Source organism: Lepus europaeus, chromosome 11, assembly GCF_033115175.1.
Source record: "Lepus europaeus isolate LE1 chromosome 11, mLepTim1.pri, whole genome shotgun sequence".
Taxonomy (NCBI): domain Eukaryota; kingdom Metazoa; phylum Chordata; class Mammalia; order Lagomorpha; family Leporidae; genus Lepus; species Lepus europaeus.
Genome location: NC_084837.1, coordinates 83,310,446 through 83,332,785, shown reverse-complemented (window position 1 = coordinate 83,332,785; position 22,340 = coordinate 83,310,446). Strand labels below are relative to the sequence as shown.

The 22,340-nt window shown below is 42.7% G+C and overlaps 1 pseudogene; it reads right to left on the bottom strand.

The window, feature by feature from the left end:
- Positions 1-8,575: 8,575 nt before the first annotated feature.
- LOC133770588 (protein LLP homolog) lies at positions 8,576-12,417 on the bottom strand (annotated as a pseudogene).
- Positions 12,418-22,340: the final 9,923 nt, after the last annotated feature.

Genomic DNA, 22,340 nt, shown 5'->3' with positions numbered 1-22,340 from the left:
GGGAGCTGGATCAGGAGTGGACCAGCCAGAATTCAAACCAGTGCCCGTAACGGGATGCTGTCAGCAGCTTAACCTGCTACACAATGCTTTCTCTGATTTATCACTTTTTTCATTTTAATTTTTTTATTTAAGGTAAACAAATTTCATGTAATTGACACATACAGATTTAGGAACATAGTGATGCTGCCTATCCTATCTTCCCTCCCGCCCATGCTCCCACCTTCCTCCCCAGTCCTCTCTTATTCCCTCTCTTAATTTTTACAATGATCTACTTTTGGTTTACTTTATACTAATAAAATTAGCTCTACACTAAGTAAAGAGTTCGAACAAATAGTAAGAAAAAAAACCCACTGTTCCTCTGCAATAGAGACAAGCCTTGTAAACAATCATCAAATCTCAAAATGTGAATTTCACTACTTTTTTACATTTTTGTTACTCTATTAGATACCACAGATAAGGGACGATTTATCACTTTTTAAAAAAGATTTGTTTATTTATTTTTATTTGAAAGGCAGAGTTACAGAGAAAGGGAAAGAGAGAGAGAGGGAGAGAGAGAGAGAGAGAGAGAGAGAGAGAGAGAAATCTTTCATCTACCACTTCGTTCCCCAAATGTGTGCAACAGCCAGGACTGGGCCAGGTCCAACCAGGAGGCAGGAACTCCACCTGGGTTTCCTACGTGGGTGGCAGGACCCCATTGTGGGTAGCAGGGCTCCAAAACTTGGGTCATCTTCCACTGATTTCCCGGGTGCAGCAGCAGAGAGCTGGATCAGAAATGGAACAGCTTGGAGTTGACCTGGTGCTCATATGGAATGCCAGCATCACAGGCAGCAATCTAACACACTCACCACAACACCAAAGCCTGAAAATACTCCGATTTATCATTTTTATCAAAATGATTTAGTAATATGTTTGGTGGAAACAATAAAGCTAAATGCCAGTTAATTATCTGGTCTGCCAGCTTGACAAATAGGTTGACAAGGAAACTAAAGCTTGCCTATGACAACCTTCTCTGCCTAGTAAACGTCATTAACGATTTCCTCTCATGTTCACAATCTTCTGGTGGAGTTTAGTTGCTCATAATTAAAATCTCACCTCCATTTGCTGCCACTCTAAGCTCTCCAAATCCACTCCAAGTGTAAATAAGACATTTCCTGCCATTGCCGTCAGTCCAGAGATGAGGCTTGTGCTTTAACTGTCTCCTTTGCTCCTGCAGGAGTTCTTGAACCTTGTTAATGCCCTGTGTGCCTTGCCCGTCTGTCAGTCTGTCTTGGCCTCACTTCCTGCCCTTTCTGATTTAGACCTCCTCAGATGTTCTGCGACTCTAGCTTTCGTGCCACGGCCACACACTCTCACAGGCCCCTTTGCAGATGGTGTGCCTGATTTTGCGTTTGTGATTTCATATGAGTTTTCTTAAAAAGGGGGTCTCCAGTTGCACCTGCTTCAGACCCATCAAACCTGGACTGCTCTTGAACTCTGCAGTGAGCAACTCATTGCTGAGTTATGATTGTGGAATCACAGATTCCTTGATGGCAGGGAGTGTGTCTTATTTATATTTATGGCCATGATAAATGCATGCGTGTGGAACACCCGACTTGGTATCTTACACCAAGCTTTCTTGTTCTATTACCATTACTACTACTACTAACACGTGTTCTAGAAAACATATAAGGTGTGATAGATTGAATTTCCCCAAAAATCCAGAATAGTCTGTCTCATGCTACAAGTTCGTCTAGATCCTTGACACTGCTCATCCAAGGTTGAAGTCAGTTTCCCCTCTCAATGAATCTCTGTGGACTCCAACCAATCAGGTGTGGGAAAATGATCTTATGTGAGTTCTCAGGCCAGGTATGGAAATGGATGCAGCTACTCTGTTAAGTATTGACCTTTGGAACCCAGTCACCAGTTGGGAGCCATGTGGAGAGGCCACTTGGAGTTGCTGCATGGAGGTGGTGTAGCTGACAGCTCCAGCTAGGGTGCTAGCCATCATCAACCACCATACGTGAGAGTAAGGGACCCTGGGAATGATTCCAACCCTTAGGCTTCAGGCTGACCCAGTTTAGGCCGAGTGACGCAGGGACAGCTGTTCCCATTGAGCCCTGCCCATATTGCAACTAATGAGTAAAATCAATGTTTTCAGCTACTGTATTCTGGGATTGTTGGCATCACAGCATGTGATTAGACTGAAAGCAGTGCCTGCATTATCCCCCTGAGGAGATGAGACCGAAAATAAGTAAATACCTTCTCCATGCTCCCTGCTCCCCTTCTCTCCGGTTGGCCAAGTTTGCCGTCATTCTTTATTTATTTATTTATTTGACAGGCAGAGTGGGCAGTGAGAGAGAGAGACAGACAGAAAGGTCTTCTTTTTCCATTGGTTCACCCCTCAATGGCCGCTGCGGCCGGCATGCTTCGGCCGGCGCACCACGCTGATCCGAAGCCAGGAGGCAAGCGCTTCTCCTGGTCTCCCATACGGGTTCAGGGCCCAAGCACTTGGTCCATCCTCCACTGAACTCCCGGGCCATAGCAGACAGCTGGACTGGAAGAGGAGCAACCGGGACATTATCAGCGCCCCAACCAGGACTGGAACCCGGGGTGCCGGTGCTGCAGGCAGAGGATTAGCCTATTGAGCCACGGCGCCAGCTATTCTTTATTTTATTTATTTATGTAAGGCAGAGTTAGACAGTGAGAGAGAGAGAGAGAGACAGAGAGAAAGGTCTTCCTTTTTCTGTTGATTCACCACCCAAGTGGCTGCTACGGCTGGTGCATTGCGGCCAGCGCGCTGCACCGATCTGAAGCCAGGAGCCAGGTGCTTCTCCTGGTCTCCCATGCGGGTGCAGGGCCCAACATCCTCCACTGCACTCCCAGGCCACAGCAGAGAGCTGGACTGGAAGAGGAGCAACTGGGACAGAATCCGGTGCCCCAACCGGGACTAGAACCCGGGGTGCCAGTGCTTCAGGCGGAGGATTAGCCTAGTGAGCTGCAGCGCCGGCCAAGTTTGCCATCATTCAAGCCACATATCCTCTCCTGGGTCTTTGGCTTACTTAAGTGCACATAGTGCCTTCCTGGAGCCCCAACAGCCAGCTGTGTTCTGAACACCTACTTCTAGTCCCAAAAGTCCCTCCACATACATAGGCCGGTTTATCTGGGGAGAGAGGCACACAAACAGCTGGACATGTGCTTAAGGAAATAGTAAGTGGAAGACGTCTGTTTCATAGCTCATTATTTAGGTTTAAACGATTCCTTCTTTGCTTTCGTAAAGTATTTGGATCACTTATTGAGACTTTTAAGGTGACATTGTCGTGTTTTGTGTTGGAATTGTTTTTGTATGTGCACCCCCATTCCCATACCAGAGTTTACTCTCCCAGGTAGCGGGGCTTGATCAAACATTTCTGACACCCTTCTTAGCTGACTAAATGTGAAACATCATCCTCAGCATCCACAAATGTATTTTTAGAGCTGCTTAGGAAACAAACAAGGGCCCGGCGCTGTGGCATAGCAGGTTAAGCCATTGCCTGCAGCGTTGGGGTCCCATATGAGCACTGCTTTGAGTCCTGGCTGGTCCACGTCCAATGCAGCTCCCTGCTAATGGGCCTGGGAAGGCAGTGGAAGATAGCCCACTTGCTTGGGCTCCTGTATCCACGTGGGAGACCCCAATGAAGCTCCTGGGTCCTGGTTCCCGGCTTCTACCTGGCCAACTCCCAACTTTTTGGGCCATTTGGGGAATGAAACAACAGGTGGAAGACTTCTCTCTCTCTGCCGCTGCCTCTCCCTCTCTGTAACTCAGCCTTTCAAATAAATAAATAAATAAATAAATAAATAAATAAATAAATCTTTTTTTTTTAAAGGAAGAAACAAACTAAAGCCAAAGGAACACAGAAGTTAATCCTTGCAAATGAATCAGTAAAGGCTTTAGATGGGTCTTAGTGATTTCCTTTGTATTTCTACCTAAAAATACCTTTAAAAATAATATTTAAGCTTATCACAAGCTTAAATACTTGGTTATGTCTTTTTAAAAAATAGCTTATTTTGTAAAGTCTGGCCTTTTTGTCAGCCTATTGCACTTGTACATTTTTTTCTTTGTTTTGTTTTGTTTTGTTTTGTTTTGTTAGCAGACAAGATATTTGAATGAAGGCCTCATATTGATCTCACTTATTGCTGCAGGCTCCAGCTTCAAATTGAAACTTGATCAATATGGATTGGAGGCCGTCTGGAACATTAAATAAAATCTTGTTAGACTGATATTTTTTCTTTTGCTTTATTTAATTTGCAGCGGCAGGGAACAGGATGGATGGAGGTGAGATGGGTGTGCAATTGAGTCAGTTGCTGGGAGTGAGGCCTGATTTGCTTTCCCATGGTGTCCTCTACACAGTGGTCCCAGGTGAGTGAGCAAACCTTGGGTGGCACTGCCTATCACCATTTCATGTACTCCCATTGTCCTAAGTCCAGGTTATTAGTGTAGATAAATGTTATTATATAAACATATAAATATGATATATGAATATATTTTAAATTGTTTTTAAAATTTTATTTTTTTAATTTTTAAATTTATTTTTATTTATTCCCCCCAAATGAACCTTTTATTTAAGGAATACAGACTTCATGCATTTCATAAGTTCAACTTTAGGAATATAGTGATTTTTCTCACCCTATCTGTCCTCCCATCCGCTTTCCCACCCGTCTTCCTCCTCCCTCTCCCAATCCCAGTCCTATTCTCCACTAAGATGAATTTTTGATTAACTTTTTACACAGAAGACCAACTCTATACTAAGTAAAGACTTCAACAATTTGCACACAAAACAAAACAAAACAAAACAAAAAAGCTATTCCTACAACAGTAAAGACAAGGGCTGTTCAAAGTCAGTGCATTTTGAAGTTAATGTCACCACTTTTTTTTTTTTTTAGAAACTTAATTAACTTTAAAGAAGCACCCAAAAATGATATATCTTTAGCAAACACTTAGACATAATTATCATAAAACTCTTTGAAGACAGAGGTCCTGCATGGGAAGTAAGTACACAGTGACTTTTGTTGATAATTTAACAATTAACACTCTTATGTATAACATCAGTGATCACCCGAGGCTCTTGACATGAGCTGCCTAGGCTATGGAAGTCTTTTGAATCCACGGACTCTGTCAGTATTTAGACAAGGCTGTAAGCAGAGTGGAAGTTCTCTCTTCCCTTCAAAGAAAAGTACCTCCTTCTTTGATGACCACTTCTTTCCATTGGGGTCTCACCCACTGAGGTCCTTAATGTAGGACATTTTTTTGCCAGTGTCTTGGCTTTCCATGCCTGAAATGCTTTCATGGACTTTTAAACCAGACCAGAATGCCATAAGGGCTGATTCTGAGGTCAGAGTGCTATTTAAAGCGATTGTCATTCTGAGTCTGCTGTGTGGACTGCTTCTCATGTTGGAGCATTCTCTCATTTTTAATTCTTCTATTATTATTGCCAGACCCTTAATCAAATCCATATGATCACTTTAACACTTAAGATGGTATTTTTACTACCCAACTTAAGGGGATTTGAGGTCTCATGGCAAGTTTTTAAACTGTACCCCTAGAAGTAAGTCTGTAGGAATGTATACAGAACCATACAGCTTTATAGTTACACACTTCATACACTTCATAATTACAACTTCAGGAACATGGTGATTCTTCTCACTATGCCCATCCTCCCACCCATACTCCCAACTCTGAGAGACAAAGAGAGATAGAGAGAGACAGAGAGAGAGAATCCATTGGTTCACTTCCCAAGTGGTGGCAAGGATGAAACCACTTGAGTCAACAGGGATATGCAATAGCAGAAATCTGGGATCTGGGTGGAGCCTGGTCCTGAACCCAGGCTGACTACTATGGGGTGTGGTTGTCCCAACAGGCAGCTTAACCATTCATTGGTGTATATGCTCATCTCTAGATTGTACTTTTAAAGCATCTTCAAAACTATTGAGAATTTTAAAGAGAAAGAAATACATTTTAAGGGCTCCTTCTAGGAAATAACATGAGAAGGACTTTATTTAATTCATCACCAACACCTGAACCAGGCCAGAGGCTATCAAAATGGAAAAATGGAACATCACTGGTCTCAACAGCTTAGAGCCTCCTGGGACATTTCAAGGCAATATTCTCTGAGAAAGGCATGGGATTGAGAAGGGCTGTCTACACGACTGTTCTTATAGCACCACTACCTTCTAGTATTGCTGAAAATGGGTCTGATAGCATTTTGAATTAATAAATAGCTTCTCAATATAAACTTCTTAATGTGTGAGATCCTTAATGTCTGAATGTCCCATAAGCTTAATACTAATTTTAAGGAAGAAAGTAGGCAACCAGGAAAGAAAAAAAACAGTGATAAAAATACCACAGAATAGCAGTGGAAGAGCTGAGACTCCTCATTGCATGGACTAGGAAATGAAGGCTCTTGACAATGAATCATTTTTAACTCCATCAGGGTCCATGGATCATGTAAACACATTCCCTTATACAACATTTATAAATGAGGGTGATTTCCTTGGCAGACACAGTGGTACTGTGAATATACTATAAATAAAATACAGCTACTGCCTTCACAGAACTTAAACTAGAAATTACAGCAATGTGTAAAGAAGAACATAGCAATATCTCATCATTGTACCATCCTCTGAGTTTAAGACTTTTTTTTTTAAACTTTATTAATTCTAGAATAAGCCTTATGGGTGCATGAAGTTAAACATCAATGCTGACTGACAATAACATCACTGTTCCTGTTTTCTTTGGCTTTGCTTTTGCCAAATATGGATGCTCCTTAACTTATGATGGGATTAAATCCCAATACACCCACTACAAATGAAAAATGCATATAATATAACTAAACTAATGTGAACATCATAGGTTAACCTAGCCTACGTGAAAAATGCTCAGAACACTTACATTGGCCTCCAGTTGGGCGAAATCATCGAGTACAAAACCTATTTTATATTAACGTATCATGTAATCTATTGACTACTATACTGATAGTGAAAAACAGTAGTTGTATGAATGGGCTTTTGCACCATCATTAAGTAAAAAATCCTAAGTGAAACCATTGAAAACTGGAGACTTTCATTTGTTTTTCATAGCCAATTAATTTGTTTTTTTCTTTAATATTTAGTTAGTTATTTTAGAGGCAGAGCAACAGACAGAAGAAGAAACAGAGAGGAAGAGGGATCTTTCTTCTTCTGACTCAATCCTCAAATGGCTACAACAGCCAACATTGGGCAAGGCTGAAGCCAGTAGCCACAAGCTCCATCAAGATCTCCCACATGAGTGGCAATGCTACAAGTAGTTGGGCCATCATCTATTGCCTTCTCAGGCACATTAGCAGGAAGCTGAATTGGAAGTAGAGCAGCCTGAGATTCAAACTGGCACTCTGGTATAGGATGCTAGTGGTGCAAGCAGTGGCTTAAACTGCTGTCCCAAAATACTGATTCCTCCTAGCCCTTTAATTCTAACCATCCTTTCTCTGAACAATTTCGTTTGTGATTTGATCCTAATTTGCATTTCATCATCTCATAACAGAAGTTTATCCTATTCACATGCATTTTCACTAGTTAAGTTTATTTTCTGTCACCCTCTTTTATCTTTCTGCTTTTTTTTTTAAGATTTAAGTTTTTTAAGATTTTTATATTTGGGCCGGCGCCGTGGCTTAACAGGCTAATCCTCCGCCTTGCGGCGCCGGCACACCGGGTTCTAGTCCCGGTCGGGGCACCGATCCTGTCCCGGTTGCCCCTCTTCCAGGCCAGCTCTCTGCTGTGGCCAGGGAGTGCAGTGGAGGATGGCCCAAGTTCTTGGGCCCTGCACCCCATGGGAGACCAGGATAAGCACCTGGCTCCTGCCATCGGAACAGTGCGCCGGCCGCAGCGCACCTACTGCGGCGGCCATTGGAGGGTGAACCAACGGCAAAAAGGAAGACCTTTCTCTCTGTCTCCCTCTACTGTCCACTCTGCCTGTCAAAAAAAAAAAAAAAGATTTTGATATTTGAAAGACAATTACAGAGAGAAGTAGAGCAGGAGAGAGAGAGAGAGGTGTTCCATCTGCTGGTTAACTCCCCAAATGGCCAGAAAGGCCAGAGCTGATCTGATCTGAAGGGAAGCCAGGAGCCAGGAGCTTCTTCTGGGTTTCCCATCCCAGGCCATAGCAGAGAGCTGGATCATAAGTAGAGCAGCTGGGACTTGAATCAGTACCCATATGGGATGCTGGCACCATAAGCCAGGGCTTTAACCCACTGTGCCATAGCATTAACCCTTATCTTTCTGGTTTTATGTTTTATGTCACTTGACAAAAGGACTTCAGTTTTTTTCTCTGTTCTCATTTAAGTGATTCAGATCTGATAGTTTGTTCTCTGTATTTACATTTACATAACTCTGGAATCTATTGGAATCAGTTTTTAAATCTCTAACAATGTTAAGAATGAGATGTAAAAATATGAGAATATATATATATATATATATATATTTCCACCACAGAAAATATTTTATTTTAGTTCTAAAAACCTTAAGGAGTTATACTGGGTCTGAATTGAAGGGAAAAAAGGCCAACTTAAAACACAAAAAGAAATAGCTTTCATTTGGTAAGAGCCGAAATCAATGCACGCATTCTTGCCAAACAACTGTCCTGTGGGGCCTTTTTCAAGTTTGCAAGGAGAGTCTCCCAGGCCAGACCCGCTGCCTTCACTGCTTCGCTTTGCTGTTTCTCTTTCCTTTCTCATCACCTTCAGCCTTTTTCTTTGCCTCTGGTTTCCCCATATCGAGTATTGTCCGTCTGGAAGAGTCTTTCTGTTTCTCTTCATTTCAGTCTCCATTTTCATGGCAACCTGTTCATCTGTCACCTCACATCCCATTTTCTCTTGGTAATGTCTGGGCACTCCCACAGTTGCTATCTCTGTAACATCGTTCACTACAACATCACTGTCTAGTTTGAGAAGATTCGAAGTCTGCTGAGCTCCTTTGGAGCATTTTTCCCCCTTTTCAGCACCCATCTTCCTTTTCCACTTACTCCAGAAGCCTTTACCTGAAAACCTTCCAGAGGCTCACGCCACAAGCTGATCACGCCAACCAGAAGTCCTCGGGCTAGGATTATATCTTATACAAAGTTGAGGAGATGAAAGTTAATCTCTGGTGTTCTAAAAGAATACTGAAGTTGAATTTACCCCAGTGATTCTCTACCAGGGGCCATTTTCCTCCCCAGGAGACGTTGGATAATATCTGGAGACCATTTTTGTAGCCACAATTGAAGGAACTACTGGCATCTAAAGGGTGGAAGCCTAGATGCCGCCAGACATCCTGGAGTGCATAGGGCAGTCCTCCCAGTAAAGGGGGGAAGGGGGTAGGCACTGGTGCAGTGGTAAAGACATCTCATACCACAGTGTGTGGATCCAAGTCCCAGTTCCACTCTCAATCCCGGCTCCCTGCCTATGAACACCCTGGGAGGCAGCAGTTGATGGTTTAGGTGGTTGGGGCCATGACATCCACACGAGATACCTGGATTAAGTTCTTGGCACCTGGCTTCACCATGGCCCAGTTCTAGTAGTTGTGGGCGTTTGGGGAGTGAATCAGCAGAAGAGAGAGCTCTCTCTGACTCTATCTCTGTCTCCCAGTCTCTCTTCCTTTTGAGAAAATAAATAAAAATTTAAAGCTAAAGTAAAGCATAAGACATCTCAATGTTTGACTTCAGGCATTCTACAAAGCCGTAGTAACTAAAACAGCATCTTACTATCATAAAAACTGACCCATAGGTCAATGGAATTGAATAAAGAACCCAGAAATCAGCCCATATTCGTAACACCCAACTGATTCTTTACAAAGGTGCCAAAAATATACATTTAGAGAGAAGATACTCTTTTCAGTAAGTAGTGCTGGCAAACTGGATATACATATGTAGAAGAAAACATAGAACATACACTTCAATATTGTGGTACAGGAAATGATTTTTTTAAAGGTAGTATCCTAGAAGCACAGGCAACAAAACAAAACATGACACATGGGATTATATTAAACTCAGAAGCTTCTGAACAGCCAAAGAAACAATCAGTAGAGTTAAGAGATATCAGACAGAATGGGAGAAAATATTTGCAAGCTACTTATCTGACAAAGGATTAATATCTGGTGAATAACAGGAACTCAAAAAATTCAACAGCTCAAAAATCACAACCAATTCCATTGAGAAATGAACAGAAGAGGCCGGTGCTGTGGCTGAGCGGGTAAAGCCGCCTCCTGCAGTGCCAGCATCCCATATGGGCATCAGTTCAAGTCCCGGCTGCTCCACTTCCGATCCAGCTCTCTGCTATGACCTGGGAAAGCAGTGGAAGATGGCCCAAGTCTTTGGGCCCCTGCACTTGTTTGGGGAGACCTAAAGGAAGCTCCTGGCCCCTGGCTTTGGATCGGCACAGCTCCAGACATTGCAGTCATCTGGGGAGTGAACCAGCAGATGGAAGACTGACCTCTGTCTCTCTCTCTCTCTCTCTGCTTCTCCTCTCTCTGTGTAACTGACTTTCAATAATTAAATAAATCTTTTTTTAAAAAAAAGGAAAGAAAGAAAAGAAATGAGCAGAAGACTTGAATAGATATTTCTCAAAAAAAGAAATACAAATGTCCAAAAATATATGAAAAAATAATATCACTAGCCATCAGGAAATGCAAATCAAAACCACAATGAAATATCACCTCACCTCTGTTAGAATGGCTATTATCCAAAGGCTGAGAGTAACAAGTGCTAACATGGATGTGGAGAAAGGGAAACTCTTAATTTATATTCCTTCCAACAGTGTATAAAACAGCCACTCGGGCAAACAGTATGAAGACACCTTTAAAAACTGGAAACAGAGCTGCCATAAGATCCATCAATGCTACTACTGGGTATGTCTACAAAAGACATGAAATGAAAGAGATAGCTGCTCCACCTAGCTTATTGAAGCACTACTCACAATCATTAAGATGTGGAATCAACCAAAGTGTCCGTCATCAAACAAATGGATAACGAAAATGTGGTGTATGTCTAAATGGAATACTATCCAGCCATCAAAAACAGTAATATCCTGTCATTTGCAGAAAATAATGGATAGAACAGGAACAAAATGTTAGCAAAATAAGCCAGATGAAAACACACAAATGCTGCATGTTCTCTCTCATATGCCAAAGCTAAGAAAAACTCAATATGAATATACAACAGCTAATACTAGAGGCTAGGAGGGATGGGATGGGGGATAGATAGGGTGCCAAATAGAGTTAGTGAAGGAATAAATTTCTAGTGTTACACATTAGAGTGGGGAGACTACAGTTCACAATAATCTGGTATATGTTATATGAGAAAATGAGGAATGGAGCTCTCAGGCTTCAATCATAAAATAATGTCAAACGAGGATGAAAATTGATTACTCTGAATTGATCAATACACATTGTGTGCATCTAGTGAAATGTCACACTTGTAGCCCATACATATGTAAAATTCTGAAGACTTTTTTTAAAAACATTGAAAAACAAACAAACAAAAAAGAATTATCTGGCCCAACCTGATGATCATGCTGGGGTTGAAAAAAACCTGGTTTTTACTTTTGCTTGGTTGCACTTGCTAGGTAAATACCATGCCAAATATGTTTTCCCTCTGTTTTCAAAACTGAAAACAAAGTGAGCTGCATGTATGTGTTATTGTGTTTATTCTCTCTCTTAATTCATTTCTTCTAATTTGTTTTATTGAAAAGTAAATAAGTTCCTTCAGTGAACACTCTCTTTTATAGTGTGTATTTGCTCTTGGGTGCACCCCTGGGGAGGCATGCTGTGCAGGAGCTGAGGGTGACTCAGAGGTAGCCCATCACCTATCTGAGCTAACTCAGCAGCCTGGTCGGTTTCTGGCCTGTCTCTTGAGTTCCAGCCCTTCCCTCCTTCCCCAAGTCCTGGTGCATCTGTGCTTTGAATCTCAGCTGGAGGCAGGGGCCAGATCCCACCTGATGGCTGAGGGCTGTAAAGATGCACTCTAGAACAGCTGTGGCTGTGGGGCTCAGACTCCCTCCCTCTGATAGGCCCTTCAGTCTGGCTAATAATACATCAGCTTAGTTGTTTTTCATTCAAGCAAAGAGTAAGAATAACATGGAAGTTTAGAGCCAGATTGTTATTAAATTATTATTTTTACTTTACATCTTCATTTAATCATTGGTATTAGTGGTCATTATTTAGTTAACCATGTTTTAGTGCAGGAATTCTAAAACACAGTTACACATTAGAATCACCTGGGGAGCCACTTAAAAACACTATTGGGAGGCCTGCAGCAGATCCATTAAGCCAGTGTATCCGGGCATAGCCATGAGGCTTAGAAGCTTCCCAGAGATTCCAGTGTGTTGCCTCATTTGAGAACTCACTGGTTTTGTGGGTGAACAACTCACCAGTCATTCTTTTGTACCAGTGTTTCCCCATTCCACCTCCTTCTCCTCCCTCTCATCTTCCTCTCCCTCCTCCTTCATTTCAAGAAACCAGCAGTCTTGGGGAAAGAGCTCTCAGAATCCAAAATGTGCTCTTTCCATCAAGCCAATGAAAAGATCCCCATTTTTTTTTAAGATTTATTTATTTAAAAAATTTTTTTATTAAGTAAATACAAATTTCCAAAGTACAGTTTATGGATTACAATGGCTCCCCCCCCCCGCCATAATTTCCCTCCCACTCGCACCCCTCCCATCTCCCTCTCCCTCTCCCATTCCATTCACATCAAGATGCACTTTCAATTATCTTTATATACAGAAGATCGATTTAGTATATATTAAGTAAAGATTTCATCAGTTTGCACCCACACAGAAACACAAAGTGTAAAATACTGTTTGAGTACTAGTTATACCATTACTTCACATTGGACAACACAATAAGGACAGATCCCACATGAGAAGTAAGTACACAATGACTCCTGTTGTTGACTTAACAATTTGACACTCTTGTTTATGGTGTCAGCAATCTCCCTAGGCTCTAGTCATGAGTTGCCAAGGCTATGGAAGCCTTTTGAGTTTGTCAACTTCGATCTTATTCTGACAGGGTCATAGTCAAAGTGGAAGCTCTCTCCTCCCTTCAGAGAAAGGTACCTCCTTCTTAGATGGCTCCGTTCTTTCCACTGGGATCTTACTTGCAGAGATCCAGAGATCTTTCATTTAGGTCTTCTTCTTCTTCTTCTTCTTTTTTTCCCCAGAGTGTCTTGGCTTTCTATGGCTAAAATCCTCTCATGGGCTCTTGAGCCAGATCCGAATGCCTTAAGGGCTGATTCTGAGGCCAGCGTTAAGATTTATTTATTTATTTGAAAGGCAGAGTTACAGAGAGGGAGAGAGGGAGGAAGAGAGAGAGAGAGAGAGAGAGAGAGAGAGTCTTCCCTCTGTTGGTTCACTCCCCAGATGGCTGGAATGGCTAGAGCTGTGCCTATCTGAAGACAGGAGCTTCTTCCAGGTCTCCCATTTGAGTGCAGGGCCCCAGGCACTTGAGGCATCTTCTACTGCTTTCCCAGGCCATAGCAGAGAACTGATCAGAAGCGGAGCAGCCAGAACTCTAACCAGTGCCCATATGTTATGTTGGCACTGCAGGCAGCGGCTTAACCCACTACGCCACAGCACTGGTCACAGTCCCCACTCTTTTTAAAAACTTCTGTTTTAAATGGTGGTGAGATACACCATGATGTAAAACTTGCCATCTTATCCAATTTTAAAGGTGCAGTTTAGTGATGTTCAGTACAATCACTTGTTATACAACCAACACTACCCCCCCATCTCTATAATTGAGAACTCTTTCATCCTGCAAAACAGGAACTCAAATAGCTTTCGAATGAGTAGGAACTGTAGATGTGATGTTTACATAGGCACACCTGAAGATGAGGAAGAAAACTAGGCAATAGGGAAAACAGACCTGGGAAAGCTGACACATGTGCCACAACTCCCACCTCCTCCCTCTGGCCACTCTACTTTCTGTCTCCACAAATTTGATTCATTTTTTAAAGATTCATTTATTCGTTTGAAAGGCAGAGAGAGAGACAGTGAGAAATAAGTCTTCCATCTGCTGGTTCATTCTCCAAATGGCTGCAACTACTGGAGCTGAGCCGATCCAAAGCTAGGAGCCAGGAACGTCTTCTGGGTCTCCCACGTGGGTGCAGGGGCCCAAGCGCTTGGTCCATCTTCTACTGCTTTCCCGGGCCATAGCAGAGAGCTGAATCAGAAGCAGAGCAGCCAGGACCCAAACCGGCACCCAAATGGGATGCCTGCACTGCAGGCAGTTTTGCCCACTATGCCACAGCGCTGGCCCCCCAATTCGACTCTTCAAGGTACCTCATGTATTTGGTACATCCATGCAGTGTCGTCACTCTTACACAGGAAGAAGTTTCCGTCCCATGCCACAGGATAGATGAACACTGAGGAAATTATGCCAGGCATAAAAGACAGAGCTTCCCCATTCTTAAATTCTGATGTTATTTTTCTTGGCAATTTTTTTCTGAAGATACCACCTCTGCTTGCCTTTTGCATGTGAGCAAGAACTCGGCCATTGTACTCAGGTTACCATTTATCTGTTACTACCTGTGGTCAGCACTGTGTAGACATTGCTCCCTCACCTTTCTGTGTTTGTGTATTAACCTAATTTTATTTTCCTGTTTGGATTCTTCTGCAAGATTTTCTTTGTCTTGACACTTAGCAATTTCTGGTGTTATATCTGACATTTGGTCTCTCTTAACTTGCTCTTACTAGACATCAGTAGCCCCTTTGATAATGAAACACACATTTTTCTTCCTCCTGAGGGTATTTTCTTTATTTTTGCTCCCATTCTCTTTGCTTGGCCATATTTTTCTGGTATGTATTCCACATACAAGAGAGATTCTCAAACGAGATCACACACTCTGTTCACCTGGGGATCTGTAACAATTGCCAGAGGCTGGGTCCCACCCAATGTAATTAAAATCATACACTCAGGTATGCCAAGGCGTGTGGAGTAGTTAAAGTTATCCAGGTGGCTCCAATGTGCAGGTAAACTTGGGAGCCTCAGGTGTATTGGCTTTCCTGATCTGTTGTTCATCATTTTCAGGTGTTCCTACTTGTGCATCAAACCTACGGTCAGAGGTTTTAAAGACTTGTTTCAAGCTGAGTTTCCCCTCCATTTGCTGCTGGGCTAGATAAGTTGATAATTGTCTCTTTGCAGTTCTTTTGTACAGCTCAGATCTTAACCTACTTTATTGCTTGGTTTTGTTTCATACCACTTTTGGCAGCTTTTCAATAACCTGCATTTTCATTTATTACCATCACGGCATTATTTACATTCTGGATTCACATTTGCTTTCAGAAATAGTAGTTCTCAAACTGGGTTGTACGTTAGAATCACTTGAATCCCACTCTTAGAGATTAAGATTTAACTATCTGGTGATCTAGAGGGCATAAAAAAGTGTTATAATGCTTTCTCATATCATCCTAATGTGAAATAAAGATTGAAAACCATTGCCTTTTTTTGAGAGGTAGAGTTGACAGTGAGAGGGACAGACAGGGAGAAAGGTCTTCCATCCACTGGTTCACTCCCCAAGTGGCCACAAGGGCCAGAGCTGGGCTGATTTGAAGCCAGGGGACAGGGACTTCCTCCGAGTCTCCCACGCTGGCGAAGGGGCCCAAGGTCTTGGGCCATCTTCTTCTGCTTTTCCAGGCCATAGCAGAGAGCTGAATTGGAAGAGGAGCAGCCGAGACTAGAACTGGCATCCATATGGGATACCGCAGGTGGAGGATTAACCTGTGCCATAGCGCCGGCCCCTCTGCTGTCTTTTCTAGGCTAATGTGTGTGTGTTTGTGATAATGGTAGTGGTTTTTCAACTATAGTGTGCATTAGAATCACTTTGAGGGCTTCTTTTAAAAAAAATTATATATTTCAAAGGCAGAAACAGAGATCTTCCATGGAGTGGTTCACTTCCAAAATGCCCACAGGGCTGAAGCTGGGCCAGCCTGAAACCAGGAGCACAATGCTCAGTCTTGGTCTCCCATGTGAATGGCAGAGACACAAGGACTTGAGCCATCACCTGCTGCCTCCAAGGTCAGACATGAGGAGGAAGCTGGAATTGGAATTAGAGTCAGGAGTTGAACTCAGGCACTCTGAGAGGGGATGTGGGCACACCTAGAGGGGTATTTACCGCTGCACCAAATGCCCACGCTTTGGAGGGCTTCTAAAAAAGAAATTGGAGACCCCTTTGCCAGAGTTTCTGATATGGTGAGTCTGAGATGAGGTCCTGGAACGTGCTTTTGTAACAGTTTCTTAGGTGCTGTTGATGCTCCTGGACTTGAGACTACTTCAGGGTGAGGATATAGTGGGGCCGAATCATCGAGTGCCTTTAGTAACCCTCTTCAGCTCCCACCCTTGATAGATTGGCTTTCTCGAACCACCAGTCTTACACAGTGTGTGTATCTCATGTGCATGCATCTAAATAGAGGTCTTCACAGCATTACGTCCCAGGAGCTCAGATCTAGCTAGGTCTTTTGGAGTCCCGTTTGGCAAGTTTTATGTAAGGCAAGGTGTACAACAGGTAAAGTGTAATGTTGGGGTTCGAGTGTCCCAGCTGAAACTCATGTTGACATTTAAAGGCCATTGTGTTAAGAGGTGGGGCCTCTGTGAGATGGTTAGATATAAAGGCTGTTACTGTGGAGGGGGCTCCTGACTTGAAGGGATGAGCGTAGCCTTACTTTGCCTTCTGTCTCTCCCACCCTCACTTACCCATCCATCACAGTGTGACGTAGCGTGAAGACTCTGGCCAGATGCCAGTGTCGTGATCCTGGGCTTCCTGCCTTCTAGAACTGTGAGTCACACTAACTTCTGTTGTTTCTAGTTTACCCAATTTGTGCTATTCCAACAGCAGAATATGCTCTAAAACAAGCATTAAACGCCATGTCTGCCCAAGATTCTCAGAGCACCTCCCCACTCCAGTTTCAGATGCTAATATTTTCATTTGCTGTTGAGATGGGAAAAAAAAAAAGAGAGAGAGAGAGAGATGAAGCCAAAATGGTAGGAAACTGGGAAAGATAATACTATGTGGGTCCAGGCATACCCTGTGTTTGGTACTGTGCAAGGTGACACCTTGGAGCTGACCTGTAGAAATGCCATTTCTGCTAGTGTCTCTGTACCTTGCATTTGCCAGTGTTTTAAACCTTCTGTGAACCAGGAGATGTTTGTCTTTGGGGAGACCACTGTTTGTGGCCTTTATTGCACTGTTTAACTTAGCTGTTACATTCTACTTCACTGTAGATGTTCCTTACTGCTCTGTGATTACCTGTTCCAGTTTTATAAACCTAATCGCCTTTGGAAATACATCAAGAACAGAACTGGAAAGTGTCTGCCTTTTTTTTCTTGTGGTAATTTTCATGGGAAGATTCTGCTTTTGATTTCTCAATGTGGGTCATCATTTGTGAATTGCAGACAGTTTGCCTATTTCTGGGGGTTTTTCTCCTCGTGTTTGTATTTCCAAGGGGGTACTCGGTTTTTCAAGTACTGGAGACCTCGGTGCGTCTGCTGATTTTTTGTGTGCTCTGTATCAAATCTCCTAGCTAAAGAGAGAAGTGTATTTTTTTTCCTTTGTTTCTCCTTTGTCAGTGTGGATTTGCAGTAGCCTGGGGAAGGGGATGTAAAGAAGATGTAAAATGTAGAGGTTATTGCATCCCAGGGCTGTGCCTTTGGGCTGAAAAACGAATGGCTGTTTGCAGCAGGCAGATGCCACCTGGGGTCCACTCTGTGTTGTTGTCCACGGAGGTCGCGGTACTGCAGTGAGTCAGGGGACACACAGCTGAGGGTCTGCTGCATTGGATGGGCTCTTTATGCTTACACAGGTTATAGTGGGAGTCAGATTCCTAACTGCTTTTCAGCCTGCCTTCAACTCATCCTTCCCCAGTGGATGTCTTCATCTTACTCCCTATGTGAACACTTCCTGTACAGGCACGGAGGTGCAGGAAGAGATCAGGGGTCTCTACACAGTTTGGATAACTCAGTATTTTAAATTTTGTAAGAGGTAGAGTATCTGTTCAAACTATTCATGTATGCTGTCTGAAAAAGCAGGCATAAACAGTATATCAACAAACAGGCATGGTTCTACTGAAATAAAACTTAATTACGAAATCAGGCTACTGACTCCTGAAGGAGATGCTCTAATTTCCAAACTTCCTACCTGAACACTGTCAATCAAAATGTCTGCAAAGTTTGTGCTGTATTCCTTTCAAAATATATAATTTTACACAGGATTTTTTTTCTATTTGTATACTCTACTTGTCATTTCAGAGGTGATCGGGGAAGTGTGCCAATCAAATGTGCTCAAGTTGTAACCTTTCCAGGAATCCCCAATGCCTGATTATTGCCTATGTTTGAAACACATTCCACGATCAAGATCCTTAATGCTCTGTAACTCCACTTTGATATTTAGACTCAGAAATATCCAAAGACTAAGTTTTTCTTTTCAAATGGTTCTCATCTGTAGTCCTTAAAAGCAAAACACTACTATTCTTTAAGTACAGATTTATATAAAATCTGAATTTCTTGAGTTGACTCTATTTTGTATTGTTACATAAAGATTTTCGTGTATATGGAGCCAGTGCTGTGGCTCACTTGGTTAATCCTTTGCCTGCGGCACTGGCATCCCACATGGGCGCCGGGTTCTAGTCCCGGTTGCTCCTCTTCCAGTCCAGCTCTCTGCTGTGGCCTGGGAAGGCAGTGAGGATGGCCCAAGTGCTTGGGCCTCTGCACTTGCATGGGAGAGCAGGAAGAAGGACCTGGCTCCTGGCTTCGGATTGGCCCAGTGCCGGTCATTGCAGCCATTTGGGGAGTGAACCAATGGAAGGAAGACCTTTCTCTCTGTCTGTCTCTCTCTCTCTCACTGTCTATAACTCTACCTGTCAAATAAATAAATAAAAAAAGATTTTTGTGTATATAGAGAAATATTTTTCTTACATAACTGAAATTTAATACCAGCCCTGGTGTCCCATTCAAGGGATGGTAAGAGCTCAGAAAGTTTGCTCTCAAGATAATTTTTCTATTTCTAATAAATTCTGAACAGATGAAGCTATGAGCTAGTACCTGGGTGGAACTTCCAGCCTTAATTATGACATGGCTGCTCTGTTTGAGATGACATGGATATTTTAGGGGTGTAAATTGTGGTCCCTAGCTTCTACAAGTCAATCATGAAAATTAAAAAGGGAAAGTTTTGCAGTATTAACTTATTGCTTTGATTTGTTTTTAACATGTTTATTTTTAAAAGATTTGTTTAAAAGAGTGACAAAGAGGGAGGAAGTGACAACACATGTACACACATAGATCTTCCATATACTGGTTCACTACCCAAATGACTTCAATAGCCAGGGCTGGGCCAGGCAGAAGCCAGGAGCTAGGAACCCTCTCCAGTTCTCCCCTGTGAGTAGCAGAGACCTAAGCACTTGGGCCATCTTCCACTGCATTTTCAGTCATATTAACAGGAAGCTGAATTGAAAGAGGAGCAGCTAGGACTTGAACCAGCGCTCCTGTTTGGGATGCTGGCATTTCAAGTGGTGGTTTAAGCCACTGTGCCATGATGCTGGCTTCTCAGTATGTTTGTTGAGTGCTTATTACATGGTTAGTCTTGTATGTGTTCAAAGCACACAAATTAAGACATGATTTCCCGTGATGATTTTCTAAGTGCATCGGGAAGGATAGCAGGCAAACCAGTGATTTCAGTAGAGCGGCAGGTATTTGATGGAGTCATGAAGATGCTGGTTGACATGACATTATGCCATAACAGAGTGCCTGGGTTCCAGTCCAGCCTCCACTTCCAATACAGCTTCCTGCTAATGCATATTCTGGGAAGAGAACCAATGATGGCTCAGGTACTTAGGTTTTTGCCTCCCATTGGAGAGATGCAAATTGAGTTTTGGACTCCTGGCTTTAACCTGGTCCAGCTCTGGCTATTGCAGGCATTTGGGGAATGAACTCATGGATGGAATATCATTGTTTGACTCCCTGTCTTTTAAATTTAAGATAAAAGTTTAAAAATAATTTCAGTAGAAAGTAGTAAGTGCTGTAATAGAGAAGGTCACAGAGTGTGATGGGTGGGCCCTCACCCCTGTTCCGAGCAGATTCAGTACAGCCTTTCCTGAACCGACTGTGTTGACTGAGTCGAACATGACCAAGATTTTCTACACAGATAAGGAAGGGATGGTGGAATGTGCAAAGTAATGGAACAGTGGACTCATAGGGCAGAGTAGGTGGGAGCTTCAGGAAACAGTGATGTGATGGATTCTTAGCATTTTCATGATTAATATTTATATTTTTCAGTATTCAGCCAACCTCAAAGGTGGAGGTGGTGGTAGATTTTGCTAAGCTTCAGTTTTGAGTTACCTGTACACCAAGAAGTCTTATTTAAATCATTGTGTCTTCAGCACCGAGGACAGTGCTCGACAATTAATTTTTTTTATTCAATTCCCTTGTCTTTCAAATATGTTTTCCATGAATATTTTGAAGTACCTTCATATGTGTTTTATCAGCGATCTTGAGCAAGTGGAGAAATATAGCCATGCTCTCAGGTGGCAGTATGGCTTCAATATTCTGTATGCAGCCTTGAAACTCTTGTCAAATGATGATCAGATATTATTATTCCTTTGTGCGAAAGATGACAGATATTTCACTGCTAGTCTTGGTAATTGAAGTAGACTGGGTTAAGAGAGACTCTTCATAGGGCAGTCCCAACTGACTGTAATGTTTCTCTCATGCCTTTCACACACACGCACACACACATGCACAAACATACACATACACATCCCCTACACATTCAGTCACACTCATTGTCACATACACACACTCACCTTCTCTCACTCACTCACACACCTTGTCTACACCAAATCCATTGCCTCCTTCCTTGAAGTACATACTGAATCATCACTTTTCTCTGCTTCCACCGTCATAGGACCATGTTACCCCAGGAGAGTTGAAGTTGCCCCTTCCTGGTCCCTCTGCTTCTTTTTGCCAGTGAGTCCCAATGGCGTTTTCAATATCTGGAGCCAGAGAGACCTTCCACAACATGCATCAGTCAGCCTTCACCTCACAACCCTTCAGAGTTCTGTATGTAGGTCTTACAAGGGCCTCTGTAAGTCCTTGTGTGGTCAGGCCCCATCTCTCTGACCCCCTCTCCTCCACTCAGTCCTTGGCTCCCTGGACTCCAGCTATTCTAGGCTCCCTACTGTTGAGGTCAGCGAGCATCTACCTTCCTTAGGATATTGGAACCTTGGGTTTTACCTGTCTGTATTGTGCCCTTACTTTTTGTCTTTGCTCTAAGGCCACCTTATTAGAGAGACCATGTCCGAACCTCATATAAAATAAATCCCTTGTCTTCCTAAGACATGTTATAGGTTCATGTATTGACTTATTTTGTGAGCTATCTTTTTCTCACTATACTGTAAATTTCATGGGATAGTTGTTCCATAATTATCTTAACCAGAAAGGTACAAAATTTGTTTTTTTTACAGGACATAATTTTAAACTGGGGATGGATGGGCTCTGCAATGGAGAGTATTATCTGCTCAGTGTAGAGTCAGCAAACAGTCTGCAGAGCCCTTTCTGGAGGTGACCGTGATGTTCACCCCAGGGCAATTCACATAGATGTCAGCTGGGACATGGTTAGGCCTCAGAAACTGCACTTTTAGGGATGCAGGAGATTGGAATTCTTTCCTGTAGGACTATGATAAATAATAATGCCCAACATTGTAATGTCAACTATCTAGCAAGCCTATAAGGTAAGTGCTCAGTTACTATCTCTGTTTCACAGATAAAGAAAAGGGTACAGAGAGGTTCAGCGTTTTGGCTGAAGTCTCACATGGAGCAATTGGCCGGACAGAGACAGTCCAGCCAGCTTCAGGTCTGTCTACTTGAACCCGCTGCTGCTTTGCTTTGGGGGACAAGAAGCCAAGGATGTCATCTGGCTGTACATCCCTGCCACATTCTCGGGCCACATTTAGTGTCTTTAGTTGTGCTCTGTTGCTTGTGGTGCTGTGCGAACGGGTTTCTTAGTTTCGTCACTGACTATAAACTCTGTTCTTTGAGGAGTGTTTGGTGCAGACTGAAATATGATAAAATGCCTTGATTTGCCACACAAATCAGCTTTAAGTGGGGCAGAAGTATTGAAGACCTCTCCCCGGGTGAATGATTTTGTAGATTATTGATTTGGGCAGCAGTTTATTTAAACATTAAAACCTTGAATGAAGTAGTTTAGCCTGAAGAAAAACGTGTCAAATACAGTACTTGTTATAGCTGGGTTTTCAGCCTCTGAGGACTTTGTAAACTGTCCAGATGTATTTATTTAAAAAAACAAAAACCTCAAGAAAAAAGAATAGGATGGATTGGAA